Source organism: Mustelus asterias, chromosome 24, assembly GCF_964213995.1.
Source record: "Mustelus asterias chromosome 24, sMusAst1.hap1.1, whole genome shotgun sequence".
Taxonomy (NCBI): Eukaryota; Metazoa; Chordata; class Chondrichthyes; order Carcharhiniformes; family Triakidae; genus Mustelus; species Mustelus asterias.
In genome coordinates this window covers 9066145-9079006 of record NC_135824.1, presented here as the reverse complement: position 1 = coordinate 9079006, position 12862 = coordinate 9066145, and the positions used below count along the sequence as shown (strand labels likewise).

The following is a 12862-nucleotide window of genomic DNA, read 5'->3' as shown; positions in this document are numbered from 1 at the left end:
GGTTTCGTCCCACAGTCCAAAGATGTGCGGGTTAGGTTGATTGGCCATGTTAAATTGACCTTAGTTTTGGGGGGATTAGCTGGGTAAATACGTGAGGTTACAGGGATAGGGTGGGATTGTTGTCGGTGTAGGCTTGATGGGCCGAATGGCCTTCTTCTGTACTGCAGGGATTCTATGATTCTATGACACGTAATTCAGGGCATTTCATTTTTTTTAATTATTCATTCTTGGGAGAACACAGGCTGAGTTTGAGAGACTGAGTGGAAATATGTTGCCATTCCTCCATCATCACTGGGTCAAAATCCTGGAAGTCCCGACCTGAACAGTACATGGACAGCGGCAGTTTACGAAGGTGGCTCACCACTACCTTTCACCACCACCTCTTCAGAACAGGTATAGGCAATAAATGCTGGCCTTGCCTTCCCAGCGTTTCCTGAGAATGAATAGTGAAAATAGATAAAATGCCCTGAATTACATGTCATTTCTATAACTCTAACCTGTTGCAGGCGGTAAGTTAGGGGACGCTCTGTTTTATAAGGACAAGAGTTTCACTTCATCATACCAATGCTCTGACTTGTGGGTCATTCAAATTTTAGATCCTGTTTTTGCAAAGTCTCTTCCTAACCCTGTTTGAGGAGGAGCAGGGATTATATCCGGCATGCTGGTTAGCATTTCTTTCTCAAACACCACCTCAAACGTGGAACGCCTGGTCGTTAACCCTCTGCTGGTGAGATCTTGCTGAGTGCGTTAAGGCAACTGTCATCTCAGATCAAAGTAAGTCATTGCATTTGAAGCACTCTGGAGATGTTTCTGGGAATTAACTCTGTAAATGCAAGTTCATCTTTTTTTAGTCAGGGCCCCAGGCTGGGGAGGCTCCTCCCATCTGGTTGAGTGAATGTATGATGTAGCTCAGCCTGACAGATGGGCTTACCTTCATCCTTGGCCAGTTTCTGCAATCAAAGTGCAATTGTTTGTCCCAGAGCTAATTTAGAGAGAAGCGCCCATTCACCCATCACCAGATTGCAACATCGAAGCAAAGCTGAATCCAAGCTTAATTTCTGTCCCGCGACATTGAGATTAAATCAGAGATAAGCTTCTAAAGAGGGTGTGGGGTGGTTTGCACAGCCATGGCCATGCAGCATTGGGGGGGCTCCTGTGGCCCAACCTCATTGGAGCATTGTAAGTACTGAAGGGGAAAGTCTCACCGAGCCACAGGCACTTAGCCAGTGTGGGCTGGATGGCTGGAGGGCCAATTTTATCCCTTAATCCTCTATTGAAGTCACCGGTTCCCATGGGTGACACGGTGGCACAGTGGTCAGCACTGCTGCCTCACAGCACCAGGGACCCGGGTTCGATTCCTGCCTTGGGTCACTGTCTGTGCGGAGTCTGCACATTCTCCCCGTGTCTGTGTGGGTTTCCTCCGGGTGCTCCGGTTTCCTCCCACATTCTGAAAGACGTGCTGGTTAGGGTGCATTGACCCGAACAGGTGCCAGAATGTGGCGACTAGGGGAATTTCACAGTAACTTAATTGCAGTGTTAATGTAAGCCTTACTTGTGACTAATAAACAAGCTTTGACTTTAACCATGGGCACTGGGCCCAGACCTCGGTCGATTGCTAATTCTTCAGGTGAGAGGGTTTACAGGCTATTTGACAGTGGATGGCATCACACCTAACCCCAATCACCACATACACACACACACACACACACACACTCTTTCCAATTGTAGCTAAGAGTGAGTGGACATATGTAGTCCACAAGGATGGGTGACACAGTAACTTGTGGAGTTTAGGGTTCATTCAGCATTAGACAGGCTTTGTGGCTCTCTCATGTTTGTCTTCTTGGTGAGACATGGTACCCTCCTGACTGATTAAATAAAGCTCAAAGTCCACATATTGCTTACTGTGGTAAGAAGATCAAAAGAGAGTGCGGATGATTTTCTGTGGTCACTGGGAAAGGTAACCTTTAAACAAACGGGGAAGCGGTCCCTCTGTTCCTTACTTTGGTGAAGCCATCAATGTGTTCAAAAGTATTTATTCGAATTTTAAACCACATTAGTTTAAATTACCCGCTACACAGCAACCGCACTATGACACAAATTTAAAAATAATCAAGTTAGGACAAAAAAAGGAAGTCCTAAGGGAAGCATTTGAACAAAAATGTAAGAGAGTGATATTAGATATCAAGGAAGAAGCTTGAAGTGAACAGGATAAGCGGAGGGCAAAGCAAATTGGATGCATGTTTGACTCAGAAATGTACTGAGAAGTTCAATAGACGGGATTGATCTGAGAATGAAAGGAGCTTATTGGCCTTGAGGGTTTCTCCACAGGGCTATACGTTCTTAGAATGAGATGATTAGGATGCAGGTGATATCCTTGCTGAGGTCCAGTCCAAGGGCCATTGCATTCCCTTCAGTAACTCATCCAAATGGCCATTCCTCCTGAAGGTCTCTGGACAATGATGCAGGAGATCAGAGGGTGTTCTCATTCTCTTCATCCAGAGAGTGGTGTGCCTGTGGAATCCACCACCGTAGAAAGTAGTTGAGATCAGAACATTGAATGTTTCCAAGAAGCAATTAGATATAGCACTTGAGGTGAAGCGGATCAAAGGATATGGGGGGGGAAGGCAGAATCAGGCTATTGAGTTCAATAATCAATCATGATCATGTCATAACCATGACTAGGTTAGGATTGTTCGCTGGAGTTCGCATGAATAAGGGGGGATCTCATAGAGACTTATAAAATTCTAACAGGACTAGAAAGGGTAAATGCAGGAAGGATTTTCCTGATAGTGGAGGGTCCAGAACCAGGGGTCACAGTCTGAAGGTACAGGGTAGACTGTTTATAGAACATAGAACAGTACAGCACAGAACAGGCCCTTCGACCTACGATGTTGTGCCGAGCTTTATCTGAAACCAAGATCAAGCTATCCCACTCCCTATCATCCTGGTGTGCTCCATGTGCCTATCCAATAACCGCTTAAATGTTCCTAAAGTGTCTGACTCCACTATCACTGCAGGCAGTCCATTCCACACCCCAATGGAGGATGGAGGTGAGGAGACATTTCTTCACCCAAAGCGGAATTTACTACCACAGGAAGTAGTTGATGCCAAAACATGGAATGTATTCAAGAGGTGGCTGGATATAGCACTTGGGGCGAATAGGATCAAAGGTTATAGGGAGAAAGCAGGATTAGGCTATTGATTGGATGACCGTGATGAATGGCGGAGCAGGCTCGAAGGGCCAAAGCGCCTCCTCCTGCTCCTATCTTCTATGTTTCTATTAATGGATGAAGGCTTCTAGCCTGTGTTGCAGGATGTATATTTCTCGACTTTGGCCAGGAGGCTGTTGGAGAGGTAAAGGAGAAACCCGAGGACCACCCTGCACTGGGTTTGGTAATTATGATTGACAGGAGCTCAGCTCAGCATCACCAGCTGCTCTGGTTCACCGCATTGAAACAAAAGGGCCGACCAATTACCCAGCATGACTGGAACAATTTCTTACTCCTTAAAAACTGCTTGTTTGGCACTAATTGAATCAGACAGATTAATCCTTAGAACGGATGTTAGTGACTTCTGAGATCGCAAGGGGATGAGGTAATCTAACGGCAGAAAAAAAAGTTGGCATTCTTTTCATCAAATAGAAGCGGCTGTTTTAAAGCCACCAGAATTCCTGATGTTTTAAAAGGTAATAAAATGTTTGGCCACAATTGAATACATGGCCAAACGTTAGGAATACACGTGCACAGTGCTATCACTTTCCTGTAGTGAAGTAACACAGGTTCCTTTCTTCCGCAGCTACTCTGTGGGGTAGGAGGTACAAATTGGGATGAGTTCAGGATCAATATTGGGAAGTGCTCTTTCGCACAAAGAGCTATTTCTAACTGTATTGGTGTCTGTGAAGAGGAATAGAAACACTCTGGAGTCATTTAAGGGGCAGTAAGGCAGAATAAAGGGAGATTATAGACTTCTAGGGAAGGATGGATTCGTTGGGCTTAATGGCCTTCCTCTTCTATTATTATCTTGGAAATGATAACTTTGAATTGGTGCATTCCCCATGGCAACGCCTCTACCAATGAGAAATCCACTTGCCAACCAATCAGCACCCTCTTCTCATATGGTATAAGATGTTGGGTGGGCTTCTCCAGCTGTGCTCGACCCAAGACCAGACATTCCCGCCACAGCTGAACGGGCTTTTGAATGGTCCTCTGAATTTTCTATCCCGTCCGCTACGACTCCCACAGTGTGCGGGACGGGAGAATTTCGGCCATTGTCTCGTTTGGGTTTTTATTCCTGCGAATGTCCTGATGAATGCAAGATGAAAAGCTTCGACAGAAAAGTCTTTATTTTTCAGCAATGCTCAAGTTCTGTACTGCCAAATGGCCCTTGAAATTTTTCTTTGCCATTACAACATGCCGTGTTAACACAGTAAGATAACCCAAGACGGTTCACAGGAACGATTAAAAAACTAAACTTGACACTGAGCTATTGAAGGAGATATTAGGCCAGAAGGCTGGGCCAAGGGAGCAGGTCTTAAGGTCAAAAGGAGGAAAAGGTATATAAGTTCAGGGAGAAGATTCCAGGACTCAGAGCGAACAAAATCCAGGAAAGGCAAGTGGCCAGAATTGAAGTGCAGAAATCTTGGAAGATGTGTGGAGACAAAGCCAGGGAGAGGGGATCATGGGCTCCTCCTGTGTCTGGACCCCTTATTTGGCAGATGGCGTTTATGTGGATAAGTGCAATGTTATCCATTTAGGCTGAAAAAAATGGATAGGCAAATTATTACCTAAATGAAAAGCGGATTCAAAATGTGTCCGGGCAGAGGGATCTGGGTGTCATTGTTCATTAATCACAGAAAGTTGGTATGCAGGTACAGCATGTAATTATAAAGGCAAATGGAATGTTAGCATTTATTGCATAAGGACTGGAGTATAAAAGTAGAGAAGTGTTGTTGCAATTGTATAGGGTGTTGGTGAGATCACATCTGGAGTATTGTGTCCAGTTTTGGTCTCCTTATTTGAAGAAGGATGTGGTGGCATTGGAGGCAGTTCAGAGAAGATTGATTCCGGGATGAAAGGGTTGATGTATGAGGAGAGATTAAACAGTTTGGGCTTTTCCTCGCTGGAGTTTAGAAGGATGAGAGGGGATCTGATCAGGGTATATAAAATACTAAAAAGGAATTGATAAAGTAAATATAGACCAAATGTTTCCCCGTGTGGGGCAATCTAGAACAAGAGGTCACAGGTATAGGTTGAGAAGCGGTAGATTTAAAACTGAGATGAGGAGGAACTACTTCTCACAGAGGGTGGTGAATTTGTAGATGGAGTCTGAATCATTGAATGCTTTCAAGGAGATAGATATATTTCTGATAAAAAAGATGGGTTAAAGGGATATGGGGAAAGGTGGGGAGGTGGATTTAAGACCAGGAAGAGATCAGTCATGAACTGATTGAATGGCGGGGCAGGCTCGGAGGGCTAAATTTGCCTATTACTGCTCCTAATTCCTATGTTTATATCCTCCCTTCCCCCCTTCAGTATCCAATACCTGCAGTATCCACGATCATCGTCAACATCGGTGCCCCACAAGACTGTGTCCTCGGCTCCTTACTATACTCCTTATACACCTCTGACCGTGTGGCCAAATTCCCCTCCAACTCAATTTTCAGGTTTGCTGATGACATCCCCGTTAAGGGTCGGATCTCAAACAATGATGAGACAGAGTACAGAAAAGTGGTAGAGATACTGGTGAACTGGTGCAGCAACAATAATCTCTCCCTCAAAGTCAGTAAAACAAGGAGATAGTTATTGACTTCAGGAAGTGTAGTGGAGGACATGCCCCTGTCTACATCAACAGGGATGAAGTGGGAATTGTCAAGAGCTTCAAGTTTCTGGGGCCGGAATCGGGGCGGGTGAGGTTCACAGAACGACATTCTCCGTTGGCCTCGGGTGGAATCTTACGAGCCTCAGGCAAGCGAGGTGGTAAAATTTCGGTATAGGTGTCCAGATCACCAACAATCTGGCCTGGTCCCTCCACGCCAACCCTATAGTTAAGAAAGCCCTCCAACGCCTCTACTTTCTCAGGAGGCTAAGGAAATTTGGCACTATGACTCACTAATTTTTAGAGATGCACAAAAGAAAACATCCTTTCTGGTTGTATCACAGCTTGGTATGTCTCCTGCTCTGTCCAAGATTGCAAGAAACTACAAAGGGCTGTGAACGTAGCCCAGTCCATCACTCAAACCTCCCATCCATTGACTCTGTCTACATTTCCCGCTGCCTCGGGAAAGCAGCCAGCTTAATCTAGGACTCCACGCACCCCAGACATACTCTCTTCCACCTTCTTCTGTCAGGAAAAAGATACAAAAGCCTACGTACCATCCGACTCAAGAACAGCTTCTTCCCTGCTGTCATCAAACTTTTAAATATTCCTATTATATATTTCATTGATCTTTCTCTACACCCTGGCTGTGACAAACTGTAAAACTATGGATTAGTTTCCAGACCTGGGTTCTCCTGTGGTTAGACACAACATACTCTCTCAGGCTGATTCACACATCTTTGATTATTCCTTGTGGTAATGTGTTCCATATTTTAACGAGAAAAATACATTTCCAATCCTCTTCCTTTATGCTTCATAATAGAGTCCTCAAGATTTATTTCTTGTTTGAATTTTATTTTATAATTAAAAACGTATCCAATACAATACACAGAAATCGCTTTTATTGAGTTGCATGTTCCACAGTAATTCCCAACTGATATTTGAAAAAGACATTTCAAAAGATTAATCTATTTCTGATGTAACTGCTAGTAACAAAATTTTAGAAAGGTGTGCGTTTTCCTGAAATATTCAAAGTAACTCGCCAAATTCTCTAATGGTGATCTACTGCTCTTTCCCCCATAAAAAAATCCCTTTCATAAATGGTAGCAGTTCCCTCGAAAGCTGGCTCTGTGCAATTGAACAGGTTTCTAGATAAAACAGCACTGCTTTCTCACAACCAGCTGGGCCAATGGTGCCAAGAACACCCTCAGGCAAGTTCCAAAGTTGTCAGGGCAACGTCAAGTTCAATAGTTTAATTTTACCCCCCCACCCCCCAATCTCCTCCTTCATTTCCTCTAAAGCTTCTAAATGATACATCATTTTTCAAACTCCCAGCTACACTAACAATGGCAGTCCATCTGATCCGCTGGCCAGGCACAGGTTTTGCAGTCTGCTGCTCCGTCGAAAGCCGAGGGAAGCCGTTGTCCAAGATCCTGGGAGGGGCCAGCCACTGGCAGCTTGGTGCAAAAATATCCTGCGGACAAAGCAGAACAGAGCATCGCGTCAAAGAACAAGAACAAAGGACAGTACAGCACAGGCCCTTCGGCCCACCAAGTCTGTGCCGACACACATGCCTCTCTAATCTAATAATTTCTTACCTCTACATGGTCCATATCCCTCTATTCCCTGCCTCTTCATGTACCTAATCAGATGCCTCTTGAACCTTGTTACAGAATCTGCTTCCACCACATCCCCCAGCGCATTCCAGGCATTCACCACCCTGTATGTGAAAACCTTACCCCTTACATTTCTTTTAAACCTTCTCCTTCTCACTCTCAACCTATCCCTCCCGTGTAATTGACTCTTCGACCCTGGGAAAAAGGCTCTGACTATCCGCTCTATCCAAGCCTGTCATAATCTTGTAAACCTCTATCAGGTCCCCCTTCATCCTCCAACGCTCCAATGAAAACAATCCAAGTTTGTTCAACCTTTCTTCATAGTCCATATCCTCCAAACCAGGCAACATCCTGGTAAATCTCTTCTGCACCCTTTCCAATCCCTTTGTGAAGGGTCACCTGGATTCAAAACGTCAGTTCTTTTCTCTCCTTACAGATGCTGCCAGACCTGCTGTGATTTTCCAGCATTTTCTCTTTTGGTTTCAGATTCCAGCATCCGCAGTAATTGGCTTTTATGCATGACCTCAGACCTTTGTATCTTTTCCCCAATGGAAGAAGGTGGAAGAGAGTATGTCTGGGGTGCGTGGTGTCCTTAATTTTGCTGGTTGCTTTTCCGAGGCAGCGGGAAGTTTAGACAGTGTCAATACAAGCGAGGATGGAGAATCTGGCGCTCAGTTAAATCTCCGTTCACTGCAGCGAGACCAGAAATTCCCGCTGGACGGCTATAAGATTCCGCCCTCAGTCTGGACAAATGATTTGTTTCTTTACTACAATCACCATTACCACTCCCTTTGCCTTTCGTTCCATGATTTCTCTTGCCGTTTAATCTCTGCCACCCTCCATCTTATCCCACAGTTTTCCCTTTTGTTCTTCCTCTACCAGCCCCACCCCTACCCCCTTCCCAATACCCTCAACCCCCTGCATAAAACTCATCACATTACTTCAGTTCTGAATTAGGGTCGTATTCAACTCGAAACATTAACTCTCTCTTCACTGCTGCTGCCAAACCTGGTGAGTATTTCCAACGTTTTGTTTTTATTACTCACGTTGGGCTTGTTGGCTTGTAAACACAAAATAGGCGTCAAGAAATAACTGAGGTTTTAACAACTGTAAAGAATTGTAAAGAAGCATGTGTTGGAACACATTAACAAGTATCGCAAACACATCTGAAATTGACTTTGGGAAGTTGGAAAACAGATGTCACGAACTAGGTATCTGACTAATCTATAAATAGATTTCCAGAGAACTCTCCGATGACTCTGCAGTTAAAACATCCAATATCCCTGCTTTTGATTTCTATCCAACAACTCCCGTGTGCATATCAGGATTGGACTCATTCCCAATCCTTGCTAATATTTAACTGTCTACTGCTTGGAGATGGAAGCAGAGGAAAGCAGAACATGGGGCGCAGAAAGGGAAAAAAGTGCTCCTTATTTCACCTCTTACTGAATGAAACCAGAGTGCTTGGCAATAAATCTGTCTGGCTGTCAACCGGGCTGATAAAGATGAGTATTTTCATTGGAGGAACTTTTTACTTTGAAGGGGATGAGAGGAAAACTGGCGAATAAAGTGTAACAACAGTCAGACTGAAGGCGAAAGAGCCACGTGAAGCTCTCAGAGCCATTGTGGGAGGACAACACTGTCAAGTTTGGTCATTCCTGTAAGCAAATTCCCTCAGCTCACTGGTATCAGCTTCATTCGACTGCTTCAGAGCTATTTTGAGAGAGATTGGGAAGCAGGCTTCACTTAGGGCAGCACAGTGGCTAGCACTGCTGCCTCACAGCGTCAGGGACCCGGGTTCAATTCCCGGCTTGGGTCTCTGTCTGTGTGGAGTCTGCACATTCTCCCCGTGACTGTGTGGGTTTCCTCCGGGTGCTTCAGTTTCCTCCCACAGTCTGGTTAGGTGCACTGGCCGTGCTAAATTCTCCCTCAGTGTACCCGAACAGGCGCAGGAGTGTGGCGACTAGGGGATTTTCACAGTAACTTCGTTGATTTGATTAATTGTTGTCACATGAATTAGTACACAGTGAAAAGTATTGTTTCTTACGTGCTATGCAAACAAAACATACTGTTCATAGAGAAGGAAACGAGAGAGAGCAGAATGAAGTGTTACAGTCATAGCTAGGGAAAGATCAACTTAATGCAAGGTAAGTCCATTCAAAAGTCTGATGGCAGCAAGGAAGAAGCTGTTCTTGAGTCGGTTGGTAAGTGACCTCAGACTTTTGTATCTTTCTCCCGACGGAAGAGAGAATTGCAGTGTTAATTTAAGCCTACTTGTGACATTAATAAAGAAACTTTTTTTTAAAACTTCAAACTTCAGCGCACAAGGCCTTCAGGCCTCAGGCATGTAAGGTGGCAGAATCTAAGAAATAGGAGCAGTGGTAGGCCTTTGAGTCCAATCTAACATTCAATGAGATCATGGCTGGTTTTCGACATTAACACCATTTTGCTGCACTATCCCAGGATCACTTGATGTTTTAACATGTAGAAATTTATCAATCATTTTCTTAAACTCAACAACTGAGCCTTCACAACCAAATGCAACCACAAAATTGCATTAAGATTCAAACAAAAAAACTGCCATGGAAAGTACATAAGTAGAGATTCTCTCTGCTCAATATCGAGTGCACACATAATTCCTAAAGGGACACAATCCACTTAAACAAACCCAAGAACATGGGACAAGTTGGGAAAAGTTAATCTGAGGGACCCCAATGTGTTGGGAAATTCTGGTGCAATTCTCGCTATGACCAACTGGGACTGACACCCTCGATGTCTTGTATCAGGATTGATGCAGGATGCATGGGTTCAGATGTGAAGAATACTCACCCCTGAAGCTGGGTCTAACCCTCTATTGAAACACCAAGAAGATAATCAACCCACAACCTTCGAATCAGAGGAAGAGTGCCACCAATCAAGCCAAATCAACGTGAAGGAGAGTCAATGTAAAAAAACAAGGAAATACATTACATATATTTCCCAGTGTAGAAAGCACCGACAGTGTTAGGTTTAACGCTTTATAACTTGCTGCAGTGTTAAAATTATAGAACCATTAAATCCTTACAGTGCAGAAGGAGGCCAATTGGCCCATCGAGCCTGCACCGACAGCAATCCCACCCAGGCCCTATCTCCGTGACCCCGTGCATTTACCCTGCTAATCCCCCTGATACTAAGGGCGGGGTTTTCCTGTCTGGACTGGAAAATTGCACCCAAGATCAACAGACATTCCCGCTGTCCGCCCCTCGTCCGCTCTGATTCCGTGGCGGGTGGGGCAGTAGAATTCCGGCGTATGGGTCAATTTAGCACGGCCAATCAACCTAACCCGCACATCTCTGGACTGTGGGAGGAAACCGGAGCACCTGGAGGAAACCCACGCAGACACGGGGAGAACGTGCAAACTCCACACAGTCATCTGAGGCCAGAATTGAACCTGGATTCCCGGCGTTGTGAGGCAGCAGTGCTAACCACTGTGCCACCGTGCTGCCCTAAAAGGACAGAAAATTTCAAGGTCAAACAATCCCAAGGCTTCATCTCAAGAGACACATGGAGAATAGGAAGGTAAGTGTTTTTTTTTGTTGGACCCCTTAATCCAAGTTCAAATCACTGAATTAAAGAAAGTTGGGGGCAGGGTGTATCAAAGGAGACGTTTTCAAAGCTTACAAATAACTGAAAATAAAGCTTTATGGAGAAGGACAGTGCAACAGTTACAGGGGTCAAAGTTTGACTTGTGTGCATAGGCCTAGTCTTTTACAGACACTTTCTCTTGTCTTGAACTGGAGAGAAAGGCAATGCTCCTCCCTTCCTGTCTAGGTCAACCATTCTTTAAGGTATTTATAGGCTCTAATTGCACTTCTCAAGGGTATTGCCATTTGATAGTTCTTCCTTTCACCTGGCTCAGAATCCGAACACTGCCCTTTCCGGCAATCTTTGGAAAACAAGTCAACCGATGACATGAAAAATACAAAGGAGTCTTTCTGAGTGAAAGGAAGATCACCTGAATGGTATTGTTAACAGAAACACAGTAAACTTTCCTGGCTTAACAACACAAACATAAGGATATCACAGCGCTCTGCTGTGCCTGTGCATGAGGCGTTTCAATGGGAGTTCTGTGAAACTGGGTGGTGCATGGTTTTCACCTTGGCATAGCGTGGTAACACCCGAAACTCAGGAGGGGATGGAATTAAGCAGTGGTATAGCCATAACTTGACACTCCAGAGCTGAATTGCGGGCAGCCCTTCAGTAGGAATGTAAAACTGAGGTGACCTGTGCTTGTTCTAGCTCTGGCACCCCTGTGCCCACATCCATTCCCCCACCCACCCCACCTCGGTCCATTCACCCCAACATTGGGGCAAAACCCTCAGCTGCTGAGTGGCCATCCTTTCTGGAACTCACTCTTATCCACCCACCTTCCAAACAAAAAAAACTTCTCAAGATTCATCCTTTTAACTGTCTTGGTCATCCCCCATCTGTTCCCATACGCAAGATATTTTTTCTTCTCTCATATAGAAATCATGGCTGGAATTTTCCAACCATTCACATCCCACCACTGTTGTCAGCGAGGATGGAGAATTTAGTGCTCGGGCAAATCTCCGTTCACTGGGTCCAGAAAATCCCGCCGGCGTGAACAGCCAGAGAATTCTGCCATATGTTTTACACAGCTGTTAGACAAATGTAAATAATGAGACATCCCATGCTGCATTGGTGTCCTGGTAGGCATTCCTTTAACTAAAACTACAAAAGGTTCAGTCATTTCCCTCATGGGTATTTTGGGATCTTGCTGTGCTTATTAAAGGAGCTGCTGTTTGCCTGCATAGCAAATCATTGCTCTGCAACATTCCCGAGAGTCATGAGGAGACACTCTTTAAATGACAACCTTTCTTCCCTCCTGACACCTTGAACAAGTCTGGGTTGCTTCTCTCTTGCCTGGTGCCAACCTAAGAGTAGTGGATACATCGACCTTGTTCCTTGTGGGTTTCCTCCCCTATGATGGAGTCATTGGTCTATTTGGGGCGGCACAGTGGCACAGCACTGCTGCCTCACAGCGCCAGGGACCCGGATTCGATTCCTGGCTTGGGGGGTCACTGTCTGTGCGGAGTCTGCATGTTCTCCCTGTGTCTGCGTGGATTTCCTCCGGGTGCTCCGGTTTCCTCCCACAGTCCGAAAGACGTGCTGGTTAGGTGGATTGGCCATGCTAAATTCTCCCTCAGTGTACCCGAACAGGCGCCGGAGTGTGACGACTAGGGGATTTTCACAGTAATTTCATTGGTGTTAATGTAAGCCTACTTGTGACACTAATAAATAAATTTAAATGTAGTTATGCTCCCAACTTTAAAATGACGTTTTATGAGCTCACCCACATAAAAAAAATAGCAAAATTAACATATTAGTTATACTTTAGTCTTACAGTGAATAAGGATACAAAAACTAATCCA

The 12862-nt window shown here is 44.9% G+C and overlaps 1 protein-coding gene across 3 annotated transcripts in view; it reads right to left on the bottom strand.

Annotated features, from left to right (window-relative positions):
• Positions 1-6701: 6701 nt before the first annotated feature.
• Positions 6702-12862, bottom strand: part of LOC144511193 (kelch-like protein 25) — a 44824-nt gene continuing 38663 nt past the window's right edge. For 2 of the 3 annotated variants that reach the window (XM_078241265.1, XM_078241266.1), the window contains exon 3: positions 6702-7288. The gene's annotated coding sequence lies outside the window, so the exon portion shown is untranslated. Of the gene's footprint in view, positions 7289-10259; positions 10317-12862 lie in introns of all 3 variants that reach the window. The other variant, XR_013500761.1, reaches the window with a different exon arrangement.